The sequence below is a fragment of the Alexandromys fortis genome, unplaced genomic scaffold, assembly GCF_014885135.2.
Source record: "Alexandromys fortis isolate MF-2015 unplaced genomic scaffold, M_Fortis_MF-2015_v1.1 scaffold_76, whole genome shotgun sequence".
NCBI classification, from domain to species: domain Eukaryota; kingdom Metazoa; phylum Chordata; class Mammalia; order Rodentia; family Cricetidae; genus Alexandromys; species Alexandromys fortis.
This window is the reverse complement of record NW_026067997.1, coordinates 4,454,146-4,473,811: the sequence shown is the minus strand read 5'-3', so window position 1 is coordinate 4,473,811 and position 19,666 is coordinate 4,454,146. Positions and strand designations below refer to the sequence as shown.

General features: G+C 41.0%; 1 protein-coding gene across 2 annotated transcripts in view; it reads right to left on the bottom strand.

Annotated features, from left to right (window-relative positions):
- Positions 1-16,748, bottom strand: part of Rnf180 (ring finger protein 180) — a 153,200-nt gene extending 136,452 nt beyond the window's left edge. The window contains exon 1 of one of the 2 annotated variants that reach the window (XM_050160482.1): positions 16,491-16,748. The gene's annotated coding sequence lies outside the window, so the exon portion shown is untranslated. Of the gene's footprint in view, positions 1-16,199; positions 16,395-16,490 lie in introns of those variants that run through there. The other variant, XM_050160481.1, reaches the window with a different exon arrangement.
- Between the last annotated feature and the right edge of the window lie 2,918 nt (positions 16,749-19,666).

The window sequence follows — 19,666 nt, the reverse complement described above, 5'->3', positions numbered from 1 at the left end:
GGTTTTGTGGGAGCCTAGGCAGTTTGGATGCTCACCTTACTAGACCTGGATGGAGGTGGGTGGTCCTTGGACTTCCCACAGGGCAGGGAACCCTGATTGCTCTTTGGGCTGACGAGGGAGGGGGACTTGATTGGGGGAGGGGGAGGGAAAGGGGAGGTGGCGGTGGGGAAGAGACAGAAAGCTTTAATAAATAAATAAATAAAAAGGTGGGATACAACTCTCTTGACAACTATCATTTGTCAATAGCTCTTTGGTTAGAAGTTCTTGTCTGCCCCTCCCATCTGTGAATCTATATTTTGCAATTCAAGTTTTAATTTAAAATTATCTTTAATCTAAAAAAATTGTGAAAAAGTCAAAATAATAGTCACCATATTGTCACCAATTAACTCTTGATACATTTGTGTAATTCTCTCTTACTGCTCTCCTTACTTTGGATACACATTTTTTGAATACAAATGTTTGCACAGTTTCCGAGAAACTATGCCTTTCTAGCTTCCAATCTCTTCCTGTTATAACATTTTCTTCCCCTTGGCATCTGTGAGCCAGCAGTTCTCATCTTTTACAGATGAGTTCAATTTTAATTATAGGATGGACTCTCGGGACATTCAATTCCTCTTCCTCTGTCTTCTGTACATATCTTCAAGGGAGCAACTAAGTGCTATCATTCTTATTTTTTTTTCTTATCGAGTTGCTAAAAAGCATACTCTACTCATTCCACAGCCAACAATTAAATGTAGTATCTGAACCTCAAAATCCACAGCAAATATCTATTGAAATCACACAAACAATATATAGAGGAGAGCTCTTCACACACCTTTTTATCTTTTAATGGAATCAAGATGATCTGTTTAAAAATAATATAAACACATGGATCTGAAAGTGTCAAAAATTGTAAAAGCCTATATTGTTTTGTTATCTTTTCACTATTTGAGAATTTTATACAATGTGTTTCAATATTTACCTTCCTCCCAATCCTCCCAGATCTGTTTTCCCTTCCCTACTGTCTTATTTTTTCAATCCATCAACTCCAATTTGTGCTGTCCATATACTTATAAATGTGTGGCCTTCCATTGGAGTTTAGCAGACCTATCAGGGACTCCTCTTTAAAGGAAACTGACCCTCTCTCTCAGCAGCTTTCGGTGGCCAATAGTTCCTTAGGGAGGGGAGAACTGCATGCCCACCCAGCTTTCCAGGCTGGAATTTTGTCTGGTTTGGACCTGCACTAGTCTTGTGCCTGCTACCACAACTGCTGTGGAGTCTAGGTGCAATAGCCTTGCTGTGTCTGGAAAGCACTATTTCCTTGTCACCCACCAGCCTGGTGCTTACATCTTTCTCTCCCCTCTTCTGTGATGATCCCTGGGGAAGAAGAGTGTGGTATAAATGCCCCATTTAGAGCTGAGCATCCTACGGTCCCTAATCCTCCTCAATTTAATTATTTTTTGGTCTGTATCTTTACCACCTTTTGCTGAAGAAAGCAAGTGTCTCTGATAAGGGTTGATTTACTCCTCTGGGTTGCCATACCACATGGCTCCTTAAACTTCTTTTTCCACTGTTAATTATTAATTATGTTTGACCAATCAGTGGGAAGACCTAAACTGAAGTCTTTCAGCTATTGACAAAGAAGCATAGTAGAAAGATGTACAGCTGTGTTTCTACTTACCTGAACTTGAAAGGGGAAGCAACAGATGGTTATCTACTAGCAATCTATTTATAAAAGTGAGATGGCTTCTGGCCAGTAACTTACATTAAAAAACGAAAGGCTGAAACGTTAAAACCCAACCTATTAACAAAGTGGGTAGTCTTTGAACAGACTTGAATAACTTATGTGTTGGATACACTTCAAATCCATCTCCAACTCAATGCCTGAGATGCTAGTATTGGCTTAAGCAAGTCAGCGAACTATATAAATGACTTATCTAAACATTTGGGTAGCAGTCCACATGACCTTATGGTTTTCTCAATAGTGAGTACTCATACTCATACACACATTGGTACTTGTTTACTTCACTACCTGTCGTTACACTGCTATAATGTTTGACACTTCTTGAACGCACTTTACATTTGTGAAACATTATTTCCCTTAGTTACAGCTCTCACATACTGAATATGTCAGTGGTATAATACTGAAAAATCACAGTCATGAAAATTACCATCCACCTCAGTAAAAATACTATTTAGTTACAGGGCAACAGTAAAGGCAATAAAGTCAAAATGATGGGTCCAAGTTTTCTAGACTTGTTTTAACTTGGAGATCAAATTTTGTCCCATGTAACAAGTATGGAAATGTCTGTAGCTAAACATATGCAACCTGTGAGACATTTTAATAAGCATGTTTCGCTATAGGGAAGCTGTTTAATAGTTCTCCACTGAAACACATGGCTTTTCTTCAAGAGTCTGATCAGCTTTCAATAGAATGCAGAGAGGCTTTGTTAAGTTCTTCCTTCCTTTTTCATAAAAATATTTAGGAATAAAGATATTTGTGGTTTCAGATATTTATGGTTTTATGCATTTCTAACTGCACACCCGTGGCAGTGAAGAATAAAAGGACTATCAGCCCGTGGCTCCATTTACCACTACTGCCTTTGTGTCTCAGTGATAACGCAATGGTGAAAAGGGCAAACCACACCTCAACATTCCCTGGCTTCTTACATGGGTCTTAGCAACACATTTTGAGAACTGATACTTAACGCAAAGCACAGAACCCCCAAATATTACCTATGCAAATTTCATTGCCCAATTATATCCTTTAAACTGTTTAAGGAGGACAAATAAGCCCCTGTGAAAAACATTAATAATAGCGTAGGCTGTAATTATCTGTAGCACTGAGCACTGCAATTACAAGTCCTATGAAGAAGGTGAAGTCTTTGTCTACCTTTGACTATTAATATTCTGTATGGCAAAATATCAACATTGGCACAGGTACAATTTCATATGTTCTCAGCAATACAGTTCTGTAAGAATAAGATTAAAGCCAAGTGAGGTAAAATGGCAGGAATGTGAAAAGCGGGACGCATGGCAACTTAGAAAACAGTACGGCTAAGTGACTTACTTAGTTCAGAACTCTGCAGAACAATACCACAATTTTTTTTTTTTTTGCTCTTGAGTTTTTGAGGGTTTTCTTTGCTTTGCTGTGATGTTCATGCTAGTTTTGGAACTTCTGAACTCAAGTCTCCAGCCTTATCCTCCACTGTAGACAGGACTCCAGATATACAAAACCATGGCTAATCAATTTTTGCTTTTAAACTGCTTAATATATTTATTTTTGCTTACAAGCATGATGATATACTTGTAGGCATTATTCTGTAGGCTATTCAACCACCTAAAGGTTAAATGGAAAGTCTCTATGAAATGAGAAGAAATAGTCCCTCTGTAGATATTAAGAAGTATCTTTTCTTTTTTTTTATTGATGTTCATGAAATCTCACTATATGGATGCATGAACTTAACTGGTAGCCCACAACTGCATTGCAATGTGGGCTTCTGAACCAGTGGCTGTTTACTAGCCAGAACATCATACATAGTAACTCTGTTGGGAATGGGTCTACAGATAAGGTCATTTTGTAAAATGAATAGAATATTAGCACACCCTACTGCTCTTGAACCCTGGTGTCTGTTTTAAGTACCGAACTGCAATACATAGCACCCCAACCTAAGTAACCACAGCCATGAATTAACAAAACAAAAACTGGTGGTCTGTGCCATATTAAAAAGATGTACATGAACTGGCTTCTAAAGTTACATTTATAAATGGGTTTTTGAACCATAAAAGCTATTCTCTACTGAACAGAGCCTAAGGTACCTTCTCAGTTATGTCTAGCTTTTGGAATCGATGGCTCCTACTTAGGTCAATAAATAGCTTAGCACATGTGTTATTTAGTGTGCACTGGCTTGATGCCTAAGCTCCCTTTACATTGGCTTCATTAAGTCAAAGATATCAAGTACTTCATCTGCACTTCAGGAGGACGAACTGGGTTATTTCCATTTCACCAGCTTTACAATTTTACGTACAGGGGCTGCAGTGACTAAAGCCTCTAATTTATGAACTCTAAAACCATCTAAATCCTGAATCACAGAGACCTTAATCTTCTTCAGTAATTGTTGAGGTTAAACATGTCTGGGTTTGAAACTGACAAAGGCAATCTTAACAGTTCCTTTGGTATTCCACAGTGATAGTTTCTTAGAAAGTACCCCAGTTGAAGAAACACCAAACCAAACCCAATCTACCATATTCCCTTAGAGTTACTCCTACTCCCCAGCTACCTCTCTGGAACCCCTCCGTTCTTAGGCATTATACAATTCACAACTAACCTTAATGATGTGGTGCTTTGGATGTGAAATGTCCCTGATCGGCTCATGTCTTGAACACTTGGTACCCAGCTGGTGGTGGTGTTTGGGGAGGTTGTGGAACCTTTAAGGGGTGACCACTTGATGAAGTAGGCCACTGGGAATAGGCCTTCAGGCATTAAAGCATGACCCCATTTTCTCTTCTCCTTCTGATTTCTGGATGTGGATGCAATGGGATCAGCCAGCCTCCTGCTCTTGCTTCCATATACTCCCTGCCTTCTGCTGTGCTTTTCATGGTATGATAGACTGCATCTCTCTGGAACTGTACACCAAAATAAACCTTATTTCCTTCAAGTTGATTTTGTTGGGGTGCTTGTCATAGCAACAAGAAATGAAGCTAAGACAATGAGAAAATATTATATGAACCTGACATTTGTAACTTCCATGAATTTCTTACTCTGTCCAATATGGTCTTAAACTACATACTTCAACTGACACTGAATACCACTCCTTAGTCCTAGCAGATCACCCCAGCTGCAGCCCAGGCACTCCAGGTACTGCAGCCCCCTCCTGTCTTTCAAACCAGGCGATCCCTTTAGGGATTATGAAATATCACTAAAGAAATGAAAACATTGCAATAACACCCTGGTTAGTTTTATCCATTTCCCCTGCTGCTACACCTTGGCAAAAGTAGTGGATCTGAATGAAGAGTGAAACTACTCGGTGACTATGAACCACATTCTCACATTTCACAGACTACGTTTTATGTGGAAGCAAGGTATACAAATTAAAGGGAAAATTAATCAAGTCCTGAAATATGTCTTTGAAACTCATGTGTGTAAACTTGTATTTGTGTGCACTCCAGCTATACCTCATGCACCTACATGTCTACTATCTCTCCAAACAGTAGCACCAACCGGGGACCTAGTCTTTCATACATGAGCCTGTGAGAGATGTCCCACCCAATCTATAACGTTACTATAGGATAATCTCACAAGTTTTGTTTTGAGGACTACATTTTAATGCAGTCAATGCTATTTATTGATGATAGCTAATGGCCTGTTACAACTTTTTAAAACTTCAGAAGAATTTATCTTGACAGCTATTAAGTTTAGAGTCACATAAACAGGAAGACAATAAATGTGTCATAGGGAAAAATACCTTTGTATTCTGAAATTCCTTTACTGTAAATGAACAAAAATTCCATGCCTAAGACTCTACAATGAAATGCTACACTGTAGTAGAAAGGGCTGTTTGTTTGTTCCCGGCAAAACCACACAGAAACTGTATTATTTAAATCGCTGCTTGGTCTATTAGCTCTAGCTTCTTGTTGGCTAGGTCTTACAACCTAAACTAACCCATCTCCAATAATCTGTGCATCACCATGAGGCTGTGGCTTACCGGGTAAAGTTCCAGACAGAGTCTGTCTCCAGCAGGACTATATGGCTTTTCTCTGACTCCACCTTCTTTCTCCCAGCATTCAGATTAGCTTTCCCTGCCTAGCTCTGTTCTGCCCTGTTCTACTATAGGCTCAAAGCCTATATATTCATTAACCAATAAAAGCAACATGTAGGTAGAAGGACCTCCCACACCACAATGCTAGGCATAATTCTTGTACAGTTTCAGATGTTTTTAATTGAAATACTGTCCTTCTAATAAATTCAGGGTTTTTCTTGTTCCCAGTATTTAAATATTTTCATTTAAGAAGTATTGCCTTTGACTTAAAGGTGGTCAAAGAAATGTAAAGCAAAGGATACACTTGTTAAATGGGTGAATATGAGATATAAACACTGGAGTAATGAAAAACAATAAAATCTAGAGCAAAACAAAATGAAAATGTTGTAAGAAGTTATTTTGAAAACTCAGAATTTTAGGCCCATTTTCTGAAAGTGTTGAAGAAAGCCCACTGACTACCAGAGTATTTATACTTCTGTTCAAAATACTATGCCTCCAAAAAGAGTCGAGTTTGCTTCTTGGATATTGGATTTACACTGCAATAAAACCTGAGTTTTATTCCATATTGTTACTGGCATTACACACACACTTGGGAGGCAGAAGCAGGTGGATCTCTGAGTTTGTGCCAACCTGGTTTACAGAGTGAGTTCCAGAACAGCCATAACTAGACAGAGAAACTCTGTCTTAAAGTAGGAAAACAAACAAAGCCAGGCAGTGGTGGCATACACCTTTAATCCCAGCACTTAAGAGGCAGAGGCTGGCAGATCTCTGTGAGTTCAAGACCAGTCTGGTCTACAAGAGGTAGTTCCAGAGAAACTATAGAAAAACCCTGTCTCAAAAAAACAAAAAAGAAAAAAAAACAACAAAATAAAGAAAAAGAAAACAAGCAAACAGAACACAAAAAGAAATTCAGTGTTATTTCCTGGGGAAAAATGAATTTTATTTTTTCACTAAAACTTTCTTATATAATATAGTTTGACCATGGTCTCTTCCCCTTCCCAACTCCTTCTACATCTTCCTCACCTCCCGACCCAACATGCAGGTTGTTTTCCCCCATCTCAAAAAAAAAAAAAAAAAAAAAAAGAATCCAAACAACAAAAACATCAATGAAATAAAACAACAAAAACAAGACAAAAACACACAAAATATCACAGGAATCCAGTTTTGTGGTGCCATGGAGCCTGAGAAAACTGATTTCCCCTTTTCTAACAGGTTTCATTTGCAAATAGAATCCTCTTAGGATGGACTTGGTGTTCATTTCCCCTTCTCAGTGCTGGGACTTAGTCTGGTTTGAACATGTGTAGGTCTTGAGTGTGCTGACACAGTCTCTATGAGCTCATATATCTACACAAATCATGTCGTGTCTGGGAGGTGATGTTTCTTTCACATACCATCTCTGGTTCTTACAGATCACTGGGCCTTTAAGGGAGGGGTTTAATACAAACATCTCATTTAGAACTCAGTGTTCCACTGTCTCTCAGTCTTTGCACAGCGTTCAGTTGTGGATCTCTATGTCAATTCCCATCTGCTGAAAGATGCCCCTCTGAGGAGGCATAAGTGATACAATGATCTACATGACAATTCTTACTCAAGTTAGAATGGCTATGATCAAGAAACAAATGACCGTCCATGCAGGCAATGACTGAGAGAAAGAAGAATATTTATTGCGAACTGAGAGTGAAAACTGGTGCACCCACTATGGAAACTGGTATGGAGGTTCATCAAAAATCTGAATATGAAAAAAATTCTGAATATGGATAATTTTAAGCTATGTTTTTAAGCCACAGTAATTATCCATTCAATACATATTTCCTCAGCAACTATTGCCTTGTCAAGGCATACAAAGAATATTTAAGATGTGTACTCTGACAGCATACAAGGATAATACAGGTTAAGCTATTGAGTATGAGATAGTAGACAAACAATTTAAAGGCTCTAACAGAAAAATAACCAAATGTAGACCTAAGTGTGAAATGAAATGTTTTCTCTCAACGTGTGTGTGTGTGTGTCTGTGTGTGTGATTTCTTAGAGAGAAGGGCTGAAGCGTATTTACTCTATATTACATATACTGAAATGATAGGAAGAATGGTTTTTGTCAAAAGTTAATAGTTATTTGAAATTTGTCACTCTTACATTCAATGAATATATTATCTTCCATGGGTCCAGGAGATTCTGATGAGAAGGCAGAAGTACTGTTAAGCACTGCTCTGGCTTTAGCATTCCTTTTCTCAGAACAAAGAAAATAGCTGTAAGGAAACTTTTTTGAATAAACAGAACAAAAGATGATTTTTTTTCTTTGGTTTCTGAAGATATTTCTAGATAATGTAGTCTGTGGTAATTTGAATGTAACTGGCTCCCATAAACTCATTGGAAGTGGCACTATTAGGAGGTGTAGTCTTGTTGGAGGAATTATGTCACTGTGGGGTGGGCTCTGAGGTCTCCTCTGCTTAAGATACCACCGAGTGCCTCAGACAACTTCCTGTTGCCCATGAGTCAAGACATAAGAACTCTTGGCTCCTTCTCGAGCACTATGGCTGCCTGCATGCTGCCTTGCTTCCCACCCTAATGACAATGGACTGAATCTCTGAAATGTAAGTTAGACAGCACAATGAAATATTTCCCTTTATAAAAATTGCTGTGGGCATGGTGTCTCTTTACTGAGACAGAGTCTTCTTTTCAAAAGTAGATGAGCCCTGAGCATGTGTTATCTATTAATTCCACCATCTTTCCACAAGAGAGAGAAAGAACTACTATTGCTCACTCTGCTTTTCCCTAACCTTTAGCTTTGAGCAGATTGTCTGGTCCCTAGGCTGCTGGGCAGTGCTCACATCACTGAGCCACCAGCTTCCACACTAACATATACTATTGTACTCCCCAAAAAAGATGTAGTACCTTGCAATACAACAAGATTTCTGATACACAACAAACACTAAACATTGCCAAGCTGAAGGCAACTAGAGTTATTGTTTCCTTTTGGATCAGTGAAAGGGGAGGCAAACATATCAGATACTATCTCATTTGAACTTATGCATGAGCCAAACTGATGTCTGTCTGGCGTCACTTGAACTAGCTGTGTTTGCATACCTATACTATCCGTTTATGTACACAAATTTTTGCCATAAAGATACTAGATTGGAATAGGGCCACACTACAAAACAAATCTCAATGCAATCAGCTTTTTAAAGGTCATATATTCAGATACAGTCATGTTCTAGATATCAGGAGTTAGATCTTCCACAGAAACCAGTTTGGTCTTAAGCCCAATCCTCACATGCCTCCTGGGGCTATGTCAACAGAGACCAGTTTGACCATAGAACCCAATCCTCATGGGGCTACACAAAAGAAGGATTCAGCACCATTCATGAAACACCCTTTAAAAGAGTAAATAAATCTAAGCCACCTGAAGCATGTGCACATATATGAAAACTAATTTTCATACCATATGAAGAATACAGGGATGTGTTAAATGGCACCATAACCCAAATCCAGAATGTAGGATATTCTGTAAGAAAAAAGATTTTGGATATTCTTTTCCTCAAAAATAGATTTTTTTTTTTAAGGAAAGAGAAACTTGGGGTGTAAGATACCTATGAGTGAAAGGATACAGACAGGAAGAAATATTTTTATAGTTGTTGCATAGCCCCATGAATAGAGTTATCAATAGGATATTGTGTGAATGTACATCTATGCAGTATATGTTCTATAGCCTACATGTCATATGTAACATTTATTATATACATAGTCATTATCATATGATTTTGGATTCCATGAGTATATAATTATATTTCAATTTGTAATACACATATTAAAACAATCAAGTGACAGAAAAATGTGAATGCAAGACAGACAGATACACAGAGAAGGGGATAAAGAGAGCTACCAAACTCAGAGCCTATATTTTGGGTCTTTAATTGAACTCTAAAAATAGGTATTTTTCACAACTGGAGAATATCATACATAAACTACGTAGTGGATGACAATAAAAACTGCTAATCTTGTTGGGCACAACATACAACCCTGTCAGTCTGATCTTTAAGGATTCTAGAATGGAGGTAAATATTCAGGTATTTTCAGAAGAAAGTAAATAATGTAGAAACAAATTACATATAATGAAAAAAGAAACTATTAAAGATGGTGGATTAATACAGAACACATTTTCATGTGTAATTTAAATTTTACACAAGAGATTTAAAAACAAACTTGATACACAGAATATTCAGATGAAATATTTCTTAACTTTTAGGCCAACACAAACTCCCTTATAATCCTTGTTGATCTGTTGATCACTTTTGCACCCGAATCTACTGTTCCAATGAGGATGTTGCCCTCCATTGTCTGGGCTTTACTTAGGAGTCTCAGCATAATCTTTACCCACAGCTTCATCTTTTGTAGACATGGACACTAAAATTTAAGTTCCTAGACAACCCCACTGCCATATCAAAGTAGATTTTTATGTCATGTATCTATGTTCCCTAATTCCTCCCTCCTACACCATGTTCTCCTTGGCTCCCAGGCTGTCTCCTCCCTTACTGTAAATTAACCAGTCATTTTCATGGTACTTATCAAATGTCTAGAACGATGGTCATTGTTTGCAGTTTAATCTTTCACACCATCATATCCAGAAGCCTTCACTTCTGTGAGCCTCTGCAAGAAAACCTAATTCCAATCATAGGCCAAGCCACTTAGAACTATAACCATCATTCTTAGGGTCTGGTGTGAGAATGTCAGTAAAGGGCTTTTAAGCACCCTGAAGGGAAATGACAGAGAAGAGGGAAAGGATCAAGGCGGACAGAGGTTAGAGCTTCCTCATTAGCGCTTTCAAAAGGGTACAGTGGAGTAAATGGCTCTCTTTGGCCAGATCAAAGAAGAGCTTTCGGCCCATGCATGCCATGAACAAGCAAATGTGCATGCTCACAAGGTCATAAATTCAGGTTGCAATCATCAAAGCTTTGTTTTATGAAATCTGAAGCAATTTAATTCTCCACACTGAACTTGGCATCCCTCTTTAAGATGCAAAATGCATCTTTTGCTCCTCCAGACACTTGCCAGTTCTCTGCTGATGAGGTAGGAGCTGCCCCTGGTTGGCAGCCACCTGCTCTGTAGCTCAGCAATTTAGCCTTCCTTCACTTCTTCCCTTCCATCCGCTCCCTTCTGCTGCAACCCCTGGATCCTCAGAAGCTTCTACTCAAGAGTTCTGTCACAGGCTTCAAGTCTCTTCTTTCTGTTAGGGATGGATCTTCCTAGACTTATGTATCACTTTCTCTTATTTTCTTAAATGTCATTCCTGGTTTTCTTTCTAAATGCTGATCACACTGCTAACTACTTCTTCCGTGTTTGCCTTTTCTGATGAATGGCAAATTCCCCAGTAGTTTCACATTTTGGTATTTGAAGGAAATTGATTCCAGTGCCCCTAGCAGGTACCAAACACTCACTCACCTAAAATGCTATCACAGTTTATATAATCTACACACCTACTCTTGTGTATGATAAATAATCTATAGGTTACTTATAATATTGGAACCATGCAAATGTTATATAAATTTTTGTGAAACTATGTAGCTTAATGAATAATGACAAGAAAAGTTTGGAGCAGTTCAAAATAGACACGTTTTCCCCTAACACTTTGGATGAATCTAAAGCTATGAAACTCAGTGAACCTGAGAGCTGACTGTCCTATAGGACAGTTTAGTGCTGGACAGTATAATTAATGAATGAATCACAAAGCAAGCACACACAGAACAAAAACAAAGCCATCCTGTCCTTGGACGGCTTAAAGTACTTTATTACTACTATTTATTGGCATCACCAGACCAAAGTCAGCAAATATCACCAAATAAGCTGATCTCATATGGGATATGTAGTCCCATAAAGAACTACAGAGACTGACTTTTTTAGAGACACCATTAAAATACAAAGTCTGAGTTTCATGACATTCTATATTCTTATGACTATATGCTACTGCATATATTAAAATTATTTACAATTCTATTAAATTATCATCAGAAAATACAAATTATTTTATTCTTCAATTTGCAATGGCAGAAAGTGGTATGTCTTCCATCTGTTTTAAACTAAAACCTCAAAGATCAAACAGGAAGAGGTTAGTATTACTTTTAAAAAGTAGATTTTTTTTTTAGTGTAGTACTGTACTTATAATAATGTCATGATCTGTTCTTATGAGAGGGAAGAAGGGAGGGAAGACTGTGGGTAAGAGCATGTAGTGCTCTTATAAATCAGACTGACTTATTTTCCAAAAAATTATTTTTCAAAGTAATTTTTTTATTTCTTAAAACAATATCCAAATGTCTTCCTTACAAAAGCAATGGAGAAGGTAAATGGTCTGCTTTTTGTGGAGCTCGGGGAAGACTGGGCACCACTGTCTTGCAGCACAGTATTTAAGAAGCCATTCTCAATCAAGTTATGGAATTAATGTCATATCACAATTCTTTTTTTCTTTGTCCTGCCGTATTTCTGAGGTTCTTTCTGTTTGTCTATTTCTTTGCCTTCTGATACATATTTAAGTTCAGTCAGAGAGACATCAGCCCAGACTTGGTATCACACAAATCAGTTTGAAGAAATCACAATCCCTTTTCCTACTCACCTGCCTAGCTCTTTGGCCTGCCGACAAGGTGCCCAATATACAAAACAGTTAGACTGTTTTCACTGTATCTCACAGGTCATCGTGAGCTGGTTCCCCACTTTCTTATCCACTGGAGACATCCTGTACCCTTTTGCTTGCCTATCCATTTGACAGAGAAGAACTGATATAATTTAAAACAAAACAAAAAAATTACAATCATCAGGGCTCTTTGTGTACTGGGTCTCCAAACATTCTGTTACCCACCACAAGCCCCACTGTTACCTGGTTGCTTCCTGGAACTTCCTGGGAGCACAGGAGATAAACAATAACGGAGCCATTCCCACAGTACAGAGCGGTAGCTGAGAGGCCAAGGCTACTAGTCCAGTTTCCAGATTGAAAGAGGTCCCATGCAAGAAGAACTTCACAACAGGGGGAGAATGGAGCCTCTGGGCCTGTATTTATCAGCACGCCATACCATGCAGCAGGAGCTAACATAAGGAAATCCCTCCTAATTTACAACTTAAGAACCATCTGTTTCAGAAGTTCACTTCCTCCTCACTTTTATGTTTTGGAAGATTTTTTCCCTAAAACTTATGTTTTGTAAAAGACTGGTGGGGACTAGCTCAGCGCTTTTTCCATCCTTCCGCCTTCAGCCAAGAATACAGCATTCCTTTAGAATCAGGGTCCTGAACTCTCACAAGATGGCAAATCTGCCAGCTCCTGCTCTTGGCCTCCCATTCGCCACGAGTGTAAGAAATAAAATCCTACTTTTCGTCAATGACCCAGTTTCCGGTATTTTGTTATAGCATCACAAATGGACTAGGACAGTACATAATGCATACAATATATTTCTAACTATGTCAAGCCTGGAAAAATTAAGAAAGCAAATATCTATATGCTAAGAGGTATTAAATAAAACACAAACACAAGACCGCATTGTCAAGATTGAGCTCCTGCGCCAGGCCCTAAGATATGAAGCATTTTGTCCTTGTATTAGACTGAAAATAAAATATGGAGCTAAATTCTGGCCCTAGGTTATTACAAGAAATTATAGTCTCATTGATGTGAGGTTTAAGCTCCTATATGGAATACATTCTCAACCTAACACTGTTGTGGTAAGATATGGGATCTATGCAAACAAATTCAATTCTAATGTTTACAAAAAAAAGTCAGCCTGCTAGAAAGTAACCAGAAGACACTGCAAGAAAATTAATTCTTCTCAAACTATTTGACAATATGTAAATGTACACATGGGTACAGAATTTAAGCTACAAGTAAGCATTTCTCCTTCTGCACAGCCTTCCAGGAAGGCTTCAACTGTCATCATCTGAAATTTTTCACTTTGGTTATTCAGAGGATTGAACTTGGGGTGTTCGCACAGGCCATAAGCACACACTGATCTGCACCCCAAGCCTAACTTATTTTTTCAAGCTGTTCCTTTACATTGTCTTCACGGTTACCAGTTGTTGAATACCGAAGGTAGACCTTAGTCTGACAGGCGTGCCAAAAGCCATTCTTCCAAATTCAGCAGATAAAACAGTTCTCAGGTCAGTTTAGTTTCTTGATTTAGCAAAACACAAAAGAAAACGCTTATAAAGGTAACAACACTTTTATACTGACTGCAAAATGACTCAAAATCATTTTGAATAGCAGTGGGCCTATTCCAGTAAACACTTCCCCTCTATAGGTGGCTATCTCTTTAAATGCTTCAACCACATACATAGCATGGATGCTAACTGCACAGTCGCACTGTGAAGATGAGAACCAGAGCCCAGCTCAAATGATCTTGTAGGTATGACTTCATTCTCCAACTATCCTTTTTCCCCCCAGACACCTGAGTGGAGGCCGCTAAAGGGAAGAGAATTGCTAAGACCAGACAAACTGTCCTGTAAAACTTGCGTGGCTTAGCTTGCAGAATTTAGGTAAAAATGTTTAGCATTCTGCTCCTTGCTGAAAAGGCAGTATATGACTTTTCAAAGTATTATTATACATGTAGCCGTGTCATAAAATATCAGAGAGCGCTATGAAAATGATTACTAATTCTCTGCATTATTTGCCTGGAAGAATTCCTGCCTGCTATTTGGGATTTACTAATTAAAAAGAGTTTGGAGACTACCTTCAGATGTACTCATAAATGGTCTCGCTGACACTACATAGAAAGTAAGTCTGACTTTTAGATGGAAAACATCATTTGGAAAACACAAATTTAAATGAGAGGACACTTGAGCAATAAAAGAGCTATTGACAAGACAATTTAAAGGCAAAATCCAGAGAACCGGGTTAACCGTTGACAACTGTGGAAAGGTAAGAAAACAGTAATATACAATATGCATGCAATTACTGCGGATGTTAGTTTTCACTGAAATGATGCTTCTCCTAAATGTTCAACTATTCATAAGTAGGGTAAGCTAGCCACCTGTCTCCATGCTACTCCTGTATTAATGGTGGGGATCTCTGCCATGATCATCACCAAGTGTCTCAGGGCTGCCAGGGGTACTACGCTTAAACAAAAAAAGGGAAAGATTGAACATAGGCAAGAGACAGGTATTTTGCTCCATCTTAAGACTCTTCTGGTGCTTTTCAACAATGGAAACTATTCAGAGTTCTAAAGGCAAATGTCAGGAATACTATTGCAGGAGTCTGAAAGGACCCCACTCAGTTTTTAAAGAAAGAGTTTTAACAATGAGTAAAAATGTCTTAGGGTTTCTATTGCTGGGATGAAACACCATGATCAAAAGCAGCTCGAGGAGGAAAGGGTTTATTTCATCTTACAACTTCTAGTCCATCATCCAGGGAAGTCAGGGCAGGAACTCCAGGCTGGAACCTGGAGGCAGGAAGTGAAGCAGAGGCCGTGGAGGAGTGCTGCTGCCAGGGTTTCTCCTCTTGGCTTGCTCAGTTTTTCTTATATCATGAGGACCACTAGTCCAGGGCTGGCACCATCCACAATGGGCCGGGCCCCTTTTCTTCAATCATCAATGGAGAAAACGCACCACAGCCTTGCCCACAGGCCAATCCGGTGGTGGCATTTTCTCAATTGAGTTCCCTCTTTCAAAATGACTCTAGCTTGTGTCAAGTTGACACAAACCCAGCCAGCACAAAGCCTAACCCACAGTCTTTCACCACTACATTTTGCCTGAGGCTGGGAGAGCAACTGGATCATTCAAGGCAAAGCTCTGTCAGGCAAGTTCTAATACTAGCTCCCACAAAGCCTGCTTCGTTTTTGATAGAATCACTTTTCTTCGTGGGTGCCCCAGCTGCCTGGTCTATAAAATGGGATAATAAGTAACCTGCCCACACCAAGCTCCTTTGAAGTTACCTAATAAACGCTCTTACAGGTGCACTTAAAACTATTAGATGCTACAAAAATATTGAGGGTTATCTGGAAAAGCACAAGGTAATAACCACATGTTACTGCTAATTATCAAGCTCATAATAAGTCCCCCCCCCCCGGGGACCCTGGGCTCCCCAGGGTCCAGATGCACTTCAGAGCTCACTCATCGCCTCAGCCTGGCAGAAAGTCTGCACAGTCCCGACTCAGGGCTGCAACAAAAGCAGCAGGCACGCCAGGACTGAAATGCACCAGACAAAAGAAAGTGGGTCGCTGCGGAGCCGGGCGCCGAAGGGGGTGTGCGCCCTCGGCCAGGCGCTTGGAGACCAGCCGGGCACCCTGGACGCGCAGCCCCCGCTCCCACCCGGCGGGCTCGTCGCCACGCCCCCGGCGCCGCCGCCCCACCCGGCTCCAGACCCGGACCACGCCGGTGCCCCGGCCCAGCCATCAGGTGTGAAAGTTGAGCCTCTGCTTGTCACCTGAGGCCGGCGGGAGGCGGCGGTGCATCCAGCCCGGGATCCCCGGGCCGCGCCAGGCCCAGGCCGGTTCTTACCTGCGTCCGCGCCCCGCCCGGCTCCCAGCACCCACGGCGAGGCCCGCTCGGGAGACGGGAAGCGACAGGAGACAAACCCCGCCGAAAGCGCTGGAGCAGCTCCCGCAGCCCGACCCCGGGGCCTGGGATTCGGCGCCCAGCATCCGCCTGAGCGCCCGCTCCGCTTCTCCCACGAGCCGCGCGTGGGCGGCGCCGAGCCTGACCCCGCGTAGACCCGCCGGCCGCGCAGGCCCCGCTCGCACGGCCCCTGTGGGCCGTGGGAAAGTTTCCCCCCTCTGCTCAGCCCCTTACCAGAGCAACAAAAGTCTGTGCGGTCTCCCCTGTCTTCACCTAGCGCCTCTGGAGTGCAGACTCTAAGCTATGTGCTGGGTCTGTTCCCAGCTTAAAATCGCCAGACGTCCTGGCCACCCCTCCGCATCCCTGACTCTAAAGGTGGCACCACAACCTGGGTTCAGTTTTCCCTCCTGATGTGTCTCTGTCGCTTACCTTCTGGTGACTGGGGTTCCACCCATGCGCAACCGAGGTTAACCGCTAAAGATACCTGACTCTTGGCAAATTACAGTTGAGAGGCGAGTTGGTGACGAGGTAAATCCTGAGTGCTATTCAGGAAGTGAAGGGGCCCTGTGGAGTGAATGTTTACTAGTCGGTCTATAAACTTTTGATTAAGAGCAATTAAAATAGCTGATCAAAAGACTAAGATTCCGAATCTTCAAAGCATGTTTGATAAACTGGTTTCGGGAATAGGGACCGAAAGTAGGAAACCCCCAAATATACCTCGCTTTCACTGATTAACACAAAAGTTTACATTTGCCTGAAGTGTTTTATTTTAGCTTTTCGATGATTTCTCTTTCAGAAAGTGAAATAACAAACAACCAAAACAATGCTGGGTCTGGTGTTCACACTTGTGAGCCAGGTACTGAATTAGGGAGGCCAAGAGAGGAGGATCGTCAGGAGTTTAAGACTCCCCCCCCACCCCCCACCCCAAATCAAACAGTTGAAGGGCAGCCTGGGTTTCAGCATGAGACCCAGTCTCCAGAGCCAAACAACAACTTAAAAGTGGAAGAGACAGCAAGGTCAATGACATCACACACACACACACAGTTACAGATCAACATATCTACATTTCATGGACACTGAGCAAAAATCCTCGATAAAATACTAGCTAGGGAACTTAGCAAAGGTATTAGTACAGTATAATGTGGTGTGGTCTATCTCACAAATCCAAGGGTGGGATGACATACAAAAGCAATATAGTAAACTAAATAATGAAATAACAACAATGAAACGGTCCTCAGCAGATGAAGGGAAAGCTGGTAGACCGCTAGAGAGTCAAAAGACAGGAAAACAGTAAACTGAACTGTTGATCGGCAGGCAATTATTACAGTAGTCTTGGGTAGCGAAGGGACCTACAGAGCAGGGGAGACCACCGACTTTAAGGGGGATCGGAATTTTGTTTGAATTTAGGGGATCCGGTCCAGTGATTTTTCCCCTCCATTTTTCTGTTGTTCTGAAGGTGTGTCTATGTGTCCCCTCCTATGGCAGTCAGGTTTGGGGCTCTTCTGTATAGTTATTGATTTGTTGGGGTAAGAGTGAGAACGGCAACCTTCTGTCTTTTTTCATGGCTTCACAGGTATGCAGAGAGCAGCCATATGTGGGGAAAATATGTGAGAGTTGAGAGAAATAGAAATGGCCTGCTATGGACAAAAAGCCACAAAAAAGTAAAGACCTATGTATGACCTACTGCTGGGGACAGAAAGCCATACACACACACACATACACACACACACACACACACACACTTCAAACTTCGGTTTCTATTCCACCCTTTCTCACATCCTGTAGGCCCAAAACATTTGACAAAATTCCACAACACCTTTTTCATGGTCACACACAATAGATAGAAATTTCCCTGACCTGATAAACGGTGTCTGTGTAACACCCACTGTTCACACCATGGCTGCTTAGGAAAGGATGGTCTCTGTGAACTGAACTCAGGAACAGGGTGGCGCGCCTGTTCTCACCACTCCTTTCCAGTCGTGTTGGGGTGTAGCTTTTATCCCGGCCAACCAAGAAAGGAATTTTCAAATATGTGAAGCTAACAAATCAGACAGAGAAAAATAATTGTCAGACACAAAATCTGGATATAGGCCTCACAACTGGAGGACAACAACAACACACAAGCTCTCAGCTTGATGGACAGAAGTTATCCAAACTGAAATGTATTAACTGTGAAACTGTGACTAACAGGCATCAAAAGAAACCCAAATAGCTTCCAGGGAGGGAAAAATAGAACATGTATGAAGATTCAAAAGCCAAAGTGGCATGAACTTCTGAAAAGAAACAATGAGAGGTAAATTCTGTGGGAACTTATTTGCAGTATTGAAACTGATGAGGTGGGAAGCTACAGATTCCTTACCTCTACAAGGCCTTCTGTGTTCTTTTCATACCCTCTTCCCCACACTGGAACAAAGGTGTGAGGATTCTCATAAAAGAACACTGAAGGTCACGTCCCAAACAATTAAGGCTGGCAAAATAGACATGCCCCCCCCACTTGTTCATACCATAGTCCTGGAATCCTTAACATCCTTTTAATATCGTGTATTATAAAACAAAAGGGATTTCAGTCATGTAACTGAGCCTAGAGACCTGAATAAGGAGGTTATTGTGAGTCGCCCAGCTAGATCCAGTCTCAAAACTATTCTCCATGTGAGGTCAGAAGGGCGAGATAATAGGTGACTTCAAAGCCTGAGAGGGACTGACCTTCCACTGGTGGAAGTAGCCTCGTTAAACAAAACAAAGAACAAACAAACAAAACAAAAAACTGAAGGTGAGCATGAACACCTTCTGGAAGGAAAGATGGGTTATCCAGCTGCAGTGACAACACCTTCTTTCAAAGAGCTCTTAGAGGGCCTTGCATTTCATAAACAACCCTGAAAGAAGAAATAAGACCAAGGCCTTGAAGTTCCCTGACTAAGGGATGGAAATCAAGTTAGTTTTCCCATGAAGTCACAGAATAGTCAGAAATGAAGGGTGACAGTTGCCAAGTCAAGCACAGGATGCCCAGTTAAGACAGAACTTTGGAAGAACTGCTTCCTCTGAATTCCCACTCTTTCTCCAAGAGGAAAAGGAAGGTTCAAAAAAGGTCCTGGAGTGCTGGGTGGTGGTGGTGCACACCTTGAATTCCAGCACTCTGGAGGCAGAGGCAGGCTGGTCTCTGTGAGTTCAAGGTCAGCCTGGTCTACAAGAGCCAGTTCCAGGACAGATTCCAAAGCTGCAGAGAAACCCTGTCTCAAACTAAAACAAAACCAAAACAGAAGATCCTGGAGCTAATGTGACTCAGCAGGCTCAGAAAGACAAAGAAAACTGACAGGGCTCTCCCCAGAAAGAGAGGCACCAACCAGTTGCTGGGAGAGGAGACCCTAGGGTGGGCCTGTTTCAACGCTGGGCCCCTGGGCCCCGAGATGCAA